The following is a 17100-nucleotide window of genomic DNA, read 5'->3' as shown; positions in this document are numbered from 1 at the left end:
TAAGAAATGGGATTCACATGAAATTCAGAGGCCTCTAGAATTAAACAAGGAAGGTTACTAACATATCTAAGGACCAGATGAATTAGAAATATAATTAGGTAATATAGAAAACTAGGTTATTGCAGATTTCATTTGGCAAATGAAGAATTAGGTAAGGTATAACTTGAATATAAGATTTTGGACTATAGAGTTATCTCCTTTAGGTTATGAAGTCAGTGATAAGGAATGAAAAAAATATAGCGTTCAGTTATCCTACCAGAATAGCCTAAGGAATGCAGGCAGCAGCATAGATTTTTAGGCAACCTCAATCAATATCCATCAGGCCCAAAATGTTTGGAATAATGTAATTATTTTCTTAGTGTGCTAACATCTTTTCAACCCAGGAAGATATGTAACTCGGTATAGAAATTTCTAAGAAAGCCACAATACCTGTTAATATTATTGTGTTAAGAAACATTTTCAATAATTTTAACTTTAATTTAAAAAATTTTAACAGTCTGTACTTGGTTGTGATTCTATCACTTAACACCCAAGAGAAATTAGTGTATGAAAATATTCATAGCAGTTTTATTAGTAATGGAAAAAACTAGAAGTATGTCCATCAAGATAAAAAAAAGAAAAAAATTTGTGATAAATCCATATTGTAAAAAAAATTAATAAACAGAAACCTCAATTAAATAGAGTTGGGAAACCAGAAGGAGGAGCTCTTATGCCCTGTAATGATAGCAGAGGCCAACAGGAAGAAGAAAGACTCCTCTTCTTTCCTGGCAAGAACGCAGCCAGTTAAAAGGCATGGGCTCTTTGTTTGCTCTAACCCTCCCAACTTCCTTTTCCTCTCCATAAAAATGTTTCTTCTCTTGCCTTCTGGGGGCTTGTCATGGTTGCAATTGCATGGTTGCAATTGCAATTATCCACTGATTCCAAATAAACCCATCTTTGCTGGAGAAATATCTGGCAGTCTGTTGTTTCAGGTCAACATTTTGTGGCTCATACGAGGACCAGAGAAGACTTATGATAGCTCTGGGGCTGGTGAGCAAACAGGAGTGGTACCCACAATAGACCCCATTGTTGCTCACTGTTTTTCTCACCAATCCTGGAGTTTAAAGGTATGTTTTTCTTCTGGATCTGAGTTCCCACTCTACCTGGCTTTGAAACTCTCCATTTAAAGGTTTTATCTCTCATTTAAAGGTTTTGTCTTTCTGGTAAAGGCCTCGATCTGTATGCAAGTACTCACTTCAGTCTGATTTTGAGATCAGACTTTCACTGAAACTGGCTAGCCTTTAGTCTTTTCCCTGGAACAGGTACTGCTTCTCCTGAAGTCTGTTACTTTGGAAACATGGGTCGTTTCTCTGAAACAGTGCAGGATTTTTCAGCTTTTCGCCTGTACTTTTGGAAGAGCTATTCTCTGAAAACTGGCTGAAAAATCCTTTGGCCTGACTCCTTTGGGACCAAGCTGTTTCCTTTGAATTGACTGGGATTGGCTTGCAAGCTGTTTGAATTGAACCATTTGTCACTTGTGCTGTAAGCTGTTTGAAAATTGTTATTTTCTCTAGAGGAAAACCCTGCAGGAAATAGGATCCCAGTTATCTAAGTATTTTGACACCCCCCCCCACCCCTGCCGGGACTCTTGCCAATTTTGTTTAAAAACTACAGTCCTTCCTCATGAACATTTCTAAATAAATGTACCACCTGACCAAAAGCAATTTAAAATATCAGTGGCCATTATGGGGAACTTTTGAAATCCCCAAACTTAATTTTCTTAAAACTGAATTGGACTACAATAGCTAAAAAAAATTCTAGAACTGAGTGGTATATTTTGATTGATATTTTGAGGTTTCCTAATGTTATCAGGAATCTAAAATTGCCTCTCTGTAAAATAAGATTTAAGGTTAACTGAGGTAAATAAATGATTAAGAAAGATGAAATGGGAATTCCCTAGTGGTACAGTGGTTAGGACTCTGCACTTCCACTGCAGGGGGCATGGGTTCGATCCCCGGTTGGGGAACTAAGATCCTGCAAGCTGTGCAGTGCGGCCAAAATAAAAAAAGATAAAATGGCTCCCCAGGCTCTTCCTTGACTTCTGTATGTCAGGCTGCACCTCCAGCACCATTTTCTTCCTTCCTTTCTATACTGTTTACGCCTCCACCATACTCTCAAATCCCCTATACTAATTCTCCCACCACACTTCCCCTTTTCTCTGAAGCTCTCCCCATTCTCTTTTCCTTTGAACTTGTCAGAACTGGCCCCTTTAAAATTAAGCCTTTTGAGAATCCAGAGGCTACACTTTTAATTTCTTATTTTCCTTGGACTAAAGCTGAATTGCAAACCATAGACAAAAATTTCCCAAAGTAACTGAAGATCCTCACAGATTTGCTGAGGAATTTAATGTAGTCATTCAAATTTTCAGTCTGGTTTCTCTGACTTATATCAGCTAGTTCACATGCTTGTCAGTGAAGATCAGGCCCTACATTGGATGAAAACCACTAATTGAGAAAGGCCTGAAAGGTCTCTAGAATTACAAATGGGAGACCAGCCCACTAATTTATTATGTGATCAGGCTTGGGCAATTACTAGGCAACTTTATCAAGCAATGCCTAGGGCTTTTCAAAAGGCTTTTGATTGGAACAAAATTCAGGCTTGCACCCAGAAATCTGACAAACCTGTTCATGATTATTACAATAGACTTCAGATTATTTTTTTAAAAAATTCTGGTCTTCCGTATTTTGATTCCACCCAGGTAGCTTTAAACGCTCTGTTTATTAATGGGCTGAACTGAGACCTTTCCCTTCTAGTAAAAAGGTTCAGGATGGAAGGGGAAACTATTTCCACTCCAGATTTAGTTCATTTGGCAAACCACCTCTCTCCTACTCCAGATGAGTCACCTCCAAGGAAGACTGCCAAGATTCTTAATCTTTAACTCCAGCAAATAGGCTCCTAAACAAAATCCAAACCTTCCTACTTTCTGCTATCATTGCAAAGAACCAGCACACTGGAAGAGAGATTGTTAAAAGTTTAAGCACTTTATTCACCTTTAGCTTTACATGCAACCTTTCCAATGTCCTCCCAATTTTTAATGACAAGGCTCCCAGGAATTACAGGGGCTCTTCCAAACCTTTCTTAATCAGCTTGGATAAGCATTTCTTGAGATGTTAGTAGAAATAATCAATAAACAATCTATAGTAGGAATGAAAGAGAGTTTTATTAGAGCCACACTGAGGAGTATAGCCTGGGAGACTCACAGATTCAAAAAGCACTTGAATTGTATTCCGTTGGACTGCAAAATGGGTGAGGCTTATATAAGCAAAAACTGTAGAATTATTTAAGTCGTTTGTCAAGAATTATAATTTGAGCAGGGAAGAAGTATGGGTGCTTGTTAAGCAAGGATTGTTTGGGGTCTGAAATGATTGTATAGTTACAAGAAGAGACCTTGAGACCATAAGGTTGCCCCTAGCAGCTGGCAGCAGATACTGTTTAGAGAATGGCTTGTGGTGTCCTTGAGTTTGATATAGTTCAGAAAATTCAAGTTCTCCGTGATGCACAAATATGTCTGAAACCACATCTGCAATCGCTGCCAGGCTCCATTTTTGAAAACCTGAACCACAGTTACTCCACTTTGACTTTTAAATGCATTATTTTCTCTAATGGTTGAAGCAGATGTACAATGCACCTTTGATTAGACAACAAAACAGGCTGTTCTAGTTTGCATAAAATTCACTCCAAACCATGTATAAGTGAGAATGACTTCCCCCATACCTCAATAGGTGAAAATTTCTTCTATTACTGTGAATCTCTTCAAGTCCTTATTGACACTAGAGCCACACTCTCAGTGCTTAACCCCACTACTATAAAATGGCTCCTGCCTTTTTACTAAAACAGTTCAAATAGTGGAGATTTCTCATGAACCTCAAGAGGTTTCTGCCTCTGAACCTGTTCATTTTTGTTTTGGCCCTCTGAGAGATATCCACCCTTTTCTCTTTGATACCTCTACCCCTATCCATTTATCAGGCTGAGACTTCTTAGAGTAGCATCATGCTAAAATGTCTTCCAAAAGGAAAAATAATTCTAGATATTGACTGTAATTATCAAAATAACTCACCAGGTGAATTAAGGTACCCCTTGAAATCTTTTATTTGTTCTATCTCTGATGTTACTAGAGCAGATTCTGAAAACACTGACCATTTGTCTTTATTGAATCAGCTACCACTTTCCTAATGGGCAAAATCTCCAACTGATGTTGGCAAAATGCATAGTGCATCTACCATCAAAATTCAAAAAGGACCCCCCCCCAAAAAAAAAATCTCTTCCTAGAATTAATCAATTACCTATAACTAAAGAAGTCCTTCAGGACATAAAGCCCATAATAGAAGATTACATGGCTCCAGGCCTCATCATCCCTATACTAGCCCCTGTAAAACTCCCATTTACTGGTGAGAAAACCTAAGGGCTGAGGGTTGAAGTTGTCCAGGACCTCCGAGCAATAAACAACACTGTTATTCCTCAACACCCTGTTGTTCCTAACTCTCATATGTTACTAACATCCATTCCCACCAAAAGTAAATTTTTGACTGTGATTGATTTATGCAGTGCATTCTTTAGTATTCCAGTTGATAAAGCTTTTGGAGAAAGATCTTGTGCAACGGGGAAATAAAAAAAAATTAATAAACAGAAACCTCAATTAAATAGATTTGGGAGACCAGAAGGGGGAACTCTTATGCCCTGCCATGATACTAGAGCCCAACAGAAAGAAGAAAGACTCTTCTTCTTTCCTGGGAAAGACTCAGTCAGTGAAAAGCTACTGACTGTTTGTTTACAATAGCATCCCCAGCATCCTTATCCAATCCCTAAAAGCGCTCTTCTTTCCTTGCCTTGTGGGGACTTGCACATGGCTCACCATGGTCATAGACCTCAAATTGCAGTTCTCTGTTGATCCTGAATAAACCAACCTTTGTTGGAGAAATATCTGGCAGTCTATTTATTTTAGGTCAACAATATAGGATACTCAGAGAAATAAGAAAGAAAACTAACAGATAACATCTTGGACTAATTTACATTTTTATGTAGAAATTTAGTAATTTATACTCCAGACACATTTGAGAGGCTGTATGTTTTATCATATCTGCCAGTTTAGTTTATAATATTTATCAGATTAAGTAATTGAGAAGAATATTACTTGAAATATAAAAAAGGAAATTAAATAATTTAAATATGTAAAGATTGTTGCAAATAGTTAAAAACACATGAATTTTTTAATGACCCCAAACATTTTTCAAAAGTTACCTAAAAAGTGATTGCTAAATTTTATAGTCCTAATAACCTTGAATAAATTTTGGGCATCTAGACTTTAAAATTTGTGACTTCAATAAATGGAAATTAATTAAACTAAATTCCCCAGTGCTCATTTCTGTATGCAGAACTGCCCTCCAGGATATCAAAATAAAAAGCAAAAAAAAAAAAAAAATCCTCTTGTATGTAGCAGAAGCAGTAAGCACAAATTCAGGTTTAAGATGAAAAGAGATATTCTAATAGTCCCTTGGGTTTTTAAAGAAGATTTTAAAGGAGAGCACTTTGACCTGAAATATTGTTTAATGATCTGTGGGTGCCAGTTCTTTAGAGTTCTGCCTCTTCTGACTAACTTTTTGTGCCTTTTGTAAATGTGCTCATAAATGCACAGATAATGATGCTTTACTTATTGGCATGGATTCCATGCAGTTTAACAGTTTTTAAAGAACATACCAGCATGTCATTTTTCTCTGTCTTACAGTTGTATAGTGAGATTTATTTTTCAAGTTATTCTTTTATCCCCTCCAGTTTATTTCTGTCTTCTTCTATTCTTATATGTAATACGGTAAATAAATACAAATCTCAAGGGGATAATTTATTTCCCTTGTTTTACTACCTTTTAATTTTTTTCTTTTTACAAAAGCACATGCTGCACCATCATAATGTTAATAATAAAGTAACATTAATTATTCACCTAGCAGCAGCCTGAAAAGAAAGGGTACATAGAAGGAGGAGAGAGTCTGAAAGATAAGTTAATGAGATCATTATCAGTATGTTTCAGTATGTTTTTACATACTTCCCACCTCCAAGCTTTATAGTTTCACAATACTTCATCACAAGTATGAGTTTTTGTATTCTCCTGACAAAAAGTTGTTTCTCTTAGCAATTATAAATTTTAAAAAAGGAGAAGCAGCTTTTAAGTGGAATTTCTTTAACATTCCTAAGGCTCCTTGGACTCCTGTTGGCATGTCTTATTCTTAGTATCTGTAGTAAAAGCACATTTCTCCCTTGTTGTTATACATTTCTAAATTTTCATTACCTCCTTATAAATAATTAAATCACAAAGTAAGCAAAGCCACTTGAATTGTGGCTGAACAGCCATCACTACTGCATAGTATTAAAAATTGAAAAAGAATACAGTTTAGCTTTACCAGCTAATTTAGTTAGGTATCACCCTAAGGCATCAACATCATTTATCACTATCACTGCAGCCTGTCATGAAGGAACAATCAACAGTAGCTTTTACAAAGCAAATTAAGAACTTTTAATGTTCTTTTTGCTCAGGAAAGGAAAACAAACGTTTGATATCTTTTATGTATAAATCCTTTGTGGTGAATCCCAGTGTCACGATCAGCCTTAACATTTAGAAGTAAGAAATTCTAATACAAGGATGCACTGCCACATGTAATTATTTATGTTTCTCAGATTCCTGAATATCATAAAAATTGTAGCCTCAAAAGGCCGTGTTTATGTTGAAAAATAAATTATATTCAAAATAGAAATGACTCTACTGTCATTCTTACTAATAATTAAAATGTAAATTATCTTTATTCATTAGTTATTTTAAATGTTTCTTATGAAATCATGTATTTAATACAGCAAGTATTATTCATTTTTTAAATAGACTTCAGTTTTTTAGAGCAACAAAACTGAGAGAAAGGTGCAGAGATTTCCCATATACACACTGCCCCTACTCATGCACAGCATCCTTCTTACCAAATGCCCCCACCAGAGTGGTACATTATGTTACATCTGGTGAATCTAAATTGACATGTCATTGTTACACAAAGCCCATAGTTTACATCAGGATTCACTTTAGTGTTGTGCATTGTATGGGTTTAGACAAATGTGTAATGACATGTACTCATTATTATAGTATCATACAGCCTAGTTTTATGGCCATAAATATCCTCATTGCTCCATCAATTTATCCTTCCCTCCCTCCAAACCTCTGGCAACCACTGATCTTTTTATATCTGCATAGTTTTACATTTTTCATAAGTTTATATAGTTGAAATCATATAGTATGTAGTCTTTTTAGATCTATTTCTTTCACTTAGTAATATACACTTAACTTTCCTCCTTAATTTTGCATGGCTTGTTAGCTCATTTGTTTTTAGCACTGGGTAACATTCCATTTTCTGTATGTACCACAGTTTATTTATCCATTCACCTACTGAAGAAAAGCAGTACTGTAGCATTATAGTAAGTCTTGAAGTTGAGTAGTGTTAGTACTCTGACTTTGTTCTTCTCCTTCAATATTAACTTGGCTATTCTAGGTCTTTTGCTTCTCCATATAAACTTTAGAATTAATTTGTTGATATCCACAAAATAACAGGCTGGGATTTTTTTTTTTAACATCTTTATTGGAGTATAATTGCTTTACAATGGTGTGTTAGTTTCGGCTTTATAACAAAGTGAATCAGTTATACATATACATATGTTACCATATCTCTTCCCTCTTGCATCTCCCTCCCTCCCACCCTCCCTATCCCACCCCTCTAGGTGGTCACAAAGCACCGAGGTGATCTCCCTGTGCTATGCGGCTGCTTCCCACTAGCTATCTATTTTACGTTTGGTAGTGTATATATGTCCATGCCACTCTCTCACTTTGTCACAGCTTACCCTTCCCCCTCCCCATATCCTCAAGTCCATTCTCTAGTTGGTCTGTGTCTTTATTCCTGTCTTGTCCCTAGGTTCTTCATGACCTTTTTTTTTTTCGTAGATTACATATATATGTATTAGCACACGGTGTTTGTTTTTTTCTTTCTGACTTACTTCACTCTGTATGACAGACTCTAGGTCCATCCACCTCATTACAAATAACTCAATTTTGTTTCTTTTTATGGCTGGGTAATATTCCATTGTATATATGTGCCACATCTTCTTTATCCATTCATCTGTTGATGGACACTTCGGTTGCTTCCATGTCCTGGCTATTGTAAATAGAGCTGCAATGAACATTTTGGTACATGGCTGGGATTTTGATTGAGATTGCATTGAATCTATAGATCAAATTGGGAAGGACTGACATCTTGACAGTATTGAGTCTTCCTATCCATGAACAGGGAATGTTTCTCTATTTCTTTAGTTCTTTGATATCTTTCACCAGAATTTTGTAGTTTTCCTCATGTAGATCTGATATGTATTTGTTAGATTTATACTTAAATGTTTCATTTTTGGAGTGCTAATGTAAACAGTATAATGCTTTTAATTCCAAATTCCACTTGTTTTTTTGTTGGTATAGAGGGAAACATTTGGCTTTTTTATATTAACCTTGTATCCTGAAACCTTGCTATAGTCCCTTATAATAGTTTCAGGAGTATTTTTTGTTGATTCTTTAAGATTTTCTACAGTAGATACACAATTTTGATGTTTCGTCTTCATTTTATTTAGTCCAAAATATTTTAAAATTTCTCTTGGGATTTCTTTTTTGATACATGCATTATTTAGAAGTGTGTTGTTTAATCTCAAAGTACTTAGAATTTTTCAGGTATCTTTCTATTGTTAATTCCTAGTTTAATTCTGTTGTGGTCTGAGAACAAAAGTTGTTTTATATATATTCTTGTAAATTTATTAAGGTATGTTTTATGACCCAGAATGTGGTATATCTTGGTGAATGTTCCATGTGAGCTTGAGAAGAATGTGTATTCTGCATTTGTTGGATAAAGTAGTCTATAGTTGTCCATTTTAACAGTTGGTGTTGCTGAGGTAATCGTGTCTTTAATGATTTTCTGCCTGCTGGATCTGTCTGTTTCTGAGAGAGGGGAATTGTAGTGGCCAACTGTAATAGTGGATTCATCTTTTGATATTTATCCTTGCATTTCTATCAGTTTTTGTCTCGTGTTTTGACACTCTGTTGTTAGGCACATACACATTAAGGTTCATTATGTCTTCTTGAAAAATTAGCTCTTTTATCATTATGTAATAGTACTCTATCTCTAATAACTTTTCTTACTCTGGAGTCTGCTCTGTCTAAAATTAATACAGCTGCTCCTGCTTTCTTTTGATTAGTGTAATCATGGTATATCTTTCCCTATCCATTTTATTGAATCCATATATATGTGTATCTTTATATTTAAAGTGGGTTTCTGATAGACTACATATAGTTGGGTCTTGTTTTTTGATCTCCTCTGATAATCTCTGTAGGTACAGTTAGAATAACATCTACCATATTTGTTAATATCTGCCAAAAACGTTAACATATTTTCTATTTGTTGCCCTTATTGTTTCTGTTTTTGCCTTTCACTCTTTTTCTGCCTTTTGTAGTTTCAACTGAACATTTTATATGATTCCATTTTCTCTCCTTTCTTATACCATATCAGTTTCACTTCAAGGCAGGTCTACGGGCAACAAATTCCCTTAACTTTTGTTTGAGAAAATCTTTATATCTCCTTCACTTTTGAAAGATAATCTTTTATGTGCAGAATTCTAGGTTGGTGTTTTTTGTTGTTGTTGTTTTTCCTCTCAACACTTCTAGTATTTCACTTGCATGGTTTCAAAGTAGAAGTTGGATGTAATTCTTATCTTTGCTGTATAGGTAAGATATTTTTTCCTCTAGCATCTTTCAAAAAATTTTTCTTTATGTTTGAATCTTAATAGTTTGAAATGGTATACCTAAATTCTGTATTTTGGTGTTTATCCTGCCTGGTGTTCTCTGAGCTTCCTGGATGTGTGGTTTTGGGTCTGTCATTATTTGTGGGATATTTCCTTCCTTCCTTCCTCCCCTCCTCCTCTTGCCTTTCCTTCCCTCCCTCTTTTCCTCCCTCCCTCTTTTCCTCCTTCCACCCCTCCCTCCCTTCCTTCTTTCCTTCCTTCCTTACTTTCTCTCTGCTATTTTCATTATGTACATGTTACATTGATTGTATTTGTTTCACAGTTCTTGGATATTTTCTTCTGTTTATTTCAGCCTTTTTACTATTTGCTTTTTAGTTTTGGAGGTTTATATGCAGATATCTTCAAACTCAGATTCTTCCCCTGGTCATATCCAGGCTACTAATAAGCTTGTCAAAGGCATTCTTCATTTCTGTTACAGTGTTTTTTATCTCTAGCATTTCTTTTTGATTCCTTCTTAGAATTTCCATCTCACTACTTACATTGCTCATTTATTCTTTCATGCTGTCTACTTTATTCATTTGAGCCCTTATCAAACTAATCATAACTGTTTAAATTCTCAGCCTGATACTTCCAACATTCTTGCCATGTCTGAGTCTGATTCTGTCACTTGCTCTATCTCTTCAACTGTAATTTTTGCCTTTTAGTATACCTTGTAATTTTTTTTGATAGCAGGACATGATGTACTGAGTAAAAGAAACTGCTCTAAACAGGCCTTTATTAATTTAGTGATAGTGTGTGTAGAGGGGAAGAGTTTTAAAGTAACGAATAGGTCTTAAATCTTTTAATAAGTCTGTAACTCTGAACTGTGACCTACACGTAATTATCAGTCCTCCTCTACACCCACTTTAGGTTGTACAGTATGGTTGGAGCAGGCTAACGTTCGTTCTCTTCTCCCATGTGGAAAGTTAGAAGTGGAGTTGAACATTTTCCTTCCACCATGTCAGTTAGGTTCTGATAAAAACCAGGCAGGTTAGGCTCTGTTTAACTAGTTTCTCTTGAGAGCAGACCTTGTTAAGAACAGAATTCTTGGGCGTATTTCTAAGTGGTTTCTTTTCTTCTCTCCCTACTGGAAGCAGGTGGGGATTTTTCTGTGATATTCATTGTGAGAACCTAGTAAAGATTCAGGAAGTAAAACTCACCAATTACGGGGGCCCCTCGATGATGACTGAGTCCCCCTAGAGTTTTTAACTCTTCTTGGAGTTGTCCACACTGAGTCTCCAACAGTTCATCAATTATAATTCAGGGTTCTCTTTTACCCTGGCACTGGTTCCTGTGGAGGCTATTTCCCCAGCAAGTTGTGATCTCTGTGTGCACCTGCCTGTCTCTCTAATTTTGGGGATAGAGATTTGCCCTGTGACTTCACCCCTCTAACAGATATAAGAGGGTTTGTTGATTTTTCAGTTTTTTTCAGTTTTTTTTTGGTAGGATGGAATAATGACTTCCAAGCTTCTTACATGCTGGACCAGAAACCAGAAGTCTTCATTTATATTAATATGTCATAATCATGATATATTTGAGTTAACAATGTAAAACTCAATCCAGTCTCATAGTGAAGATTTCACAGCATATTTGGAGCTAACAGAAGCATTTTTTATTTTTACAGACAATTCACAATAATGACAGGATTGAATGATTAAATCCAAGTTTGGGAAAATAAAATTGTCAGGTTTAGTGCTTTTACTTTTCAGTAAGGAAAATTAATGACAGAGGAATTGAGAGATTTGCCTAAAGTCTGTAACAGAGTTTAAATTGCATGACTCTGGTATGGTGCTCCTAATTTGATGTTCATCCTGTTGTAAAATATACACTTGGTAAAGTTTGTAAAATAAAATCTTGGCTGCTTTCAAAATGCTTTGACATTATCAGAGTCAGGAGTGATCTGCCTTGGAACTATAGAAAATGGAAACCCTCAAAGGCCAAAGGCAAATATTAACAGTTTCCATACAAGCATTATCCCAAGAAATTGCAGATTTAGTCAACCAGGTTTAACACTTTTATCATCCTTAATATCTAGATAGATGTGAGGTTATATAGGCAATGGGTATTTAGTCCACTGGTATTATTTATAAGAATGTTGCTAATGAAAAGTGGATGTAGCCAACTATCATAGTCTATGTTTTATCCTTTTGACTTATGTAACTCTGTTGTTCTGATTCCACGCTCATTCAGCATGCTTTGGCTTGCCCCAGGTTTATCTGAAGGAATGGCATAGGAAGATTGTATAGGCATCCAGTCGTCTGGCCATTATTTTTATTGTGAATTAATAAAGTATTTTGCTGTATAAAAGGTACTTTCAGGTGTTTATTTTTGGAATACTTCCCTAAGTTTCCAAAGTTGGGTTAGTCCTTGATCATAACATATTGCACATACTCTGTCATAACCCCTCCCATACTTTGATATTTATTTGACTGTTTACTTGTTTGTCACTTCCACTAAACTGTATGTTCCTCAAAGAAAATAATTTTATAATATTTGTTGTTTTATTACCAGTACAGAGAACATAGTTGTATGACCAGTTCATAGCCTGCATATAGCAGTTTCTCAGTAAATATTTTAAATGACTGAATGGCTTATTGGCTGAATTCTAGATTCTAGAAATAAGAAGTTTCCAGAAGATTAATATCAAATAACCAATATCTCAGTTTAAATGTTTTGAATATAACAATTTTCACATAGTACTAACTGTAAAACCAATCTGTGATGCAAATTTTAAAGTCCTAAAGAGGGAAAGCTATTATTGCACTTTAGGAAATAAAAATAACATTGACTAATGCAGTGTTTACTTTCAGATAGTATGCACTGTATTTAAATACTGTTTATGTATTGTGATTGATTTTTACAGGCCATGTACTTCAGTAATGGAAAGCTTCCCACCCAGAAAATTAGGAACTGGATGCAAATATTTTTCTGTTAGATTGTTGGTTATCTTTGATATACAGATTATAGCCACTATTTTTTTCCTTAAATATATAATTCAAAATATCAAGCCAAACAAATCCCTGGTTGTTCCACAAATTAGGAGTATGTACACTATTACTTACTTGTACTGAAAGCAGCAACCTATCCCCTTACTTTACCAACAGCACTGTGTATTAAAAGCTAGGCATCACAAAATATAAAAATGAACAGAAATGTACACTTTCACACCCACATATATACCAGATTGTCTATGTGTGTCTCATTTCTCCTATTTACTTCGTCTGCCATTTGTAGAATTTAATCTATTTCTGGATGACAACTTTTTGTTTTATTATCTTTTATTTTCTCTATCATCAAATAAGGACCTTCTTTTCACTGAGTTTAAATTCCTCCATCATAGACATTCATAAACTTATGAATGCACGGTATCCATTATTGCCCAGTGAGAACTAGTCAGGATAATACATAAATAATGTTTACTAACACTGGGAGAATAAGGAGAAGAATATCTAATCAATGTATTAGGTAACTTGTCAGTAAATATTCTATGTCAATAACTAAATACCTAATGCTTGAGCTTCCCTGGTGGCGCAGTGGTTGGGAGTCCGCCTGCCGATGCAGGGGACGTCAGTTCGCGCCCCGGTCTGGGAGGATCCCACATGCCGCGGAGCGGCTGGGCCCGTGAGCCATAGCCGCTGAGCCTGCGCATCCAGAGCCTGTGCTCCGCAACGGGAGAGGCCACAGCAGTGAGAGGCCCACGTACCGCAAAAACAAAAACAAAAAAAACCCTAATGCTTGATTAGGAAATGAAACAGATCACTTGGTATGGTTGCCATTGTCATTATCGTCATCAATAATTTGCAAGCTTTTTCTAGTTCTAAGCTAGTCCCTGAATACTATATTAATTCATAAAGCCTATCGGAGCTCTATTCAGTAGTAATTGCTTCCCCATACTAATTTTTGTCCCAGTGGCCTGAATTCTGGGATGAATCTATACTAAACACTTGTTAATAGTGTTGAGTTTGTTCTGCACTTCTGTAAGATTTATTGAGCTCAGATGCAAAATATGATTTTATGGGTTGACTCTTTGAGATTGATTTGTTCATGATTTCAGTATGATCCAGTTTCTTACTAACATTATTACCTGATTCTTCAGTAAACAAGACATTTACTGATGGATTCTATAAACTCATGGTGCCTTGAAACACACATTTACTGGTTACAATAATGAATCCAGTAACAAAAATAGCAAAATTTTCTATTATTAGCTTCTAACTTGAAAGGATCTTTTCTAAATAGAACTTTCTTAAAGTTCCAGGGCACAAGTTATGTTCTCTAGAACTTCTGTGATAGTTGTATAGAATAATAAGAAACACTATAAAGTGAAATACTTTACACACAGTAGAATTTTTTCTCCCACTAAATAAGTCATTAACTCATCATTGCTTTAGCATGTTGTTGATGATGAACATAGACAGTCTGAGGAAACACATAAGTCTTACATTATAATTTGAGTGCAGTCTCTACAGTAAGTTCTTACTCATTTCTATATGCCATGCTGCTCTCTTCCTAAGAGCTACATGAAAATTCAGTTATGTCTGTTAATCCAGAGACCTAGTAAAAAACACCGATGATGTCATAAATTCTAAATTATGATGATTGTGAGTTTTTCAGGTACATTTTTGAGGAAACAAGTATATAAACCAAGTAGTTTATAAATGTATTTGCTTAAATACATTTGAATAAAATAAGAATCCATATATAAACTCTGAGATTCTTAGAAAACTAGTCTACCACTTTATATTAAAAGTGTCACATTTTGGGAGAGCCTCATTTAAAATGTCTACTAACTTAAAAATAGCTATTATTTATATTTATTTTAAACCATAATTATCAACCCATCTAAGAGTTACATATATGATATATATATGTGTGTAAGTTTCATTATTCAGGGTGGTTATAGTCTAAAGATGCCACAAATACTGAGTTAGTGAATAAGGACTCATTGCTCCTAGGGAAGATACAAGGTTAGGTTCCTGAGAGACTCTGGTCACATTTCCACCTGCCAGCTGATACATAGCTTTGTTTTATATGTGTTTCTGTTTAAAGATATCTTATTTAATATATATTTCTTACAATAATAATCACATGGTCTTTAAATTATTTAAAGCCAGGAACTTTGGAGGCCATTTGCATTACATAGCTCCATTTGTCAGTTTCCTTATGAAACAGGTAGTCATCTCAGTATTGTAAAAATTTCTCTTCCCTGTAAAACTTTTCCTGTATAACATTTAGCAAGTATTTTAATAATTCTTCCACAGCCTCTTGATTTGCAGAATCTGCTTCACCTGCAAATTTAAGATTTTCATGCTCTATCACCGTTTGAAATGTGAAGCCCACCATCACTAGGTAAGGAGAGTTTAACATTTTCCTGACTCTGGGCAATGTGACTATAAATATCTTAGACCTTCAGCCTCACAACAGTGCTGTCCACTATACTTTTTAAAATTGGTCATCATCTCAAGAATTCACAAGTTTAGCTGCTTTTCCATCTTTTCCATGGCTTCATCAGGCACCATAGATATTATGCTAGCACTTTCTCTAATGGCCACATGTAAAGACCAGTGAAGTTGCGCTTCCTTTTCCTGGGTGTACATCTTGTTGATTCATTAACATTGAACTCATGGCCAATAGCACTATAAGGCATGCCTGAGTAAAGCTTATCTAAACATGCATTTTCTCCATAAGGCACATCACAGTCTTCTTATGATTAAGAGAACAAGCTAGCATTGTAGCACTATGCTAAAGGGTCATTTAAAACAGTGAAATCACCAAAAAAAAACACAACAATGTAAAAAAAAAAAGTGGCAATACATAGTTCACAAAATTGTCCCTTGTTTAAAGTATGAGGGCTGAAACATCAGTCAGAGCACTGCCTTGTTCAACCTAACCTGGGATGGTGTGTGTAAAGTGACTCAAAATTTTTGCCACTCAGCACGTCTGTGAATGACTATGAAAGCACTGGGAGTACTGATTTTGGAGTTACAGATGCATTTTAGCAAGTAGGCAAATTCACAGAATGAAGCCATGAATATTGAATTCCTGTTTGAATAATTCCACTGTGAATAATTTTACTGGTTTTAACTTTAATATGTATTTCTGAACTTCACTTCATCCTGGTGAACTCCTAATGGGAGAATCAAAGAAAAACCAACTCACTCCTTCTCCTCTTCAGTGTTTACCCAACTGTCTTCTTTTCAATGATAACATCCCTTTCCACTTTTGTCAGTTATTCATGAGACAAACAGATCTACTATTTGTCTCTGTCAGACTTTCGTTTTCATATTTTATTCTGGAGCTCCATAGCTGCAGTACAGGCAGTTTGAAAAGAAAGATGGAATAGGAAGGACAGATGGATGAAAATGAGGGCAAAGATAAACTGGGACTTGTGCAAAACTGGAACCCACAAGATGAACTGGAACCCATTTCAGTTCTCATTGTTTCTGATCACGATGAGATCAGCATACTGCATGAGAAGCTGCTGCCCCTCTTGAAGTGAAACACACACCTGGCCCAGGAACCACAGAAGCTGAAGGACAGTTCAGGGGAGTGTATATCAGTTGCAGACCTGCTGCTGTCCAATCAGTGCAAGTTCAGCCAGCAGAAAGCAACAACATGTGTGAGCTACAAAAGTGCCCAGTGACCTCATTATTATAGCCTTTCTGCACATAAAGAGCATAAAGTTGCTGATTCATTCCTGTCCTCCAAATCTTTGCAAAAATATTTCTTATGGCCTACTTTCATCGTAAACATCATAAACACCAAACAGAGGTAAGGGTATTCCAGGAAAAGTAGTCTAGATTAGCTAAAGTTACGCATTACAAAGCCAATGCATTCCAGTTTGTGTCACTTAGTATCCATACTTTAAACATACTCATTTTCAATCAAAACAATGATAAAGTTTTGCTTCCTTCGAACACAGTACAACTTTTTCATTGACTTTAATCACAGATCTTGGAAGTATTAGGACACCTGCCAGGGGATCTTCTGTGTTTTAGACATACCATTCTGTGTCCACATTATGTAGTGGCAACCCACTCTTCCCTTGGTTGTCAGAGTCAGTTACCCAGTCAGAAGTGTAACCTCCTTTGCCTGTTGATTCATTGACATGAGGAACTAAAAGTGGTTAGGTTATCATCTCAAATTCTATCTAGTTCAATAGAATCATTATTTTTGTCATTGGTATAAGCATTCCTCCTTTTGTATTTAAGACTTCTAGACCAT

This window comes from Tursiops truncatus, chromosome 3 (genome assembly GCF_011762595.2).
Source record: "Tursiops truncatus isolate mTurTru1 chromosome 3, mTurTru1.mat.Y, whole genome shotgun sequence".
Lineage (NCBI taxonomy): Eukaryota > Metazoa > Chordata > Mammalia > Artiodactyla > Delphinidae > Tursiops > Tursiops truncatus.
This window is presented reverse-complemented; position numbering follows the sequence as displayed.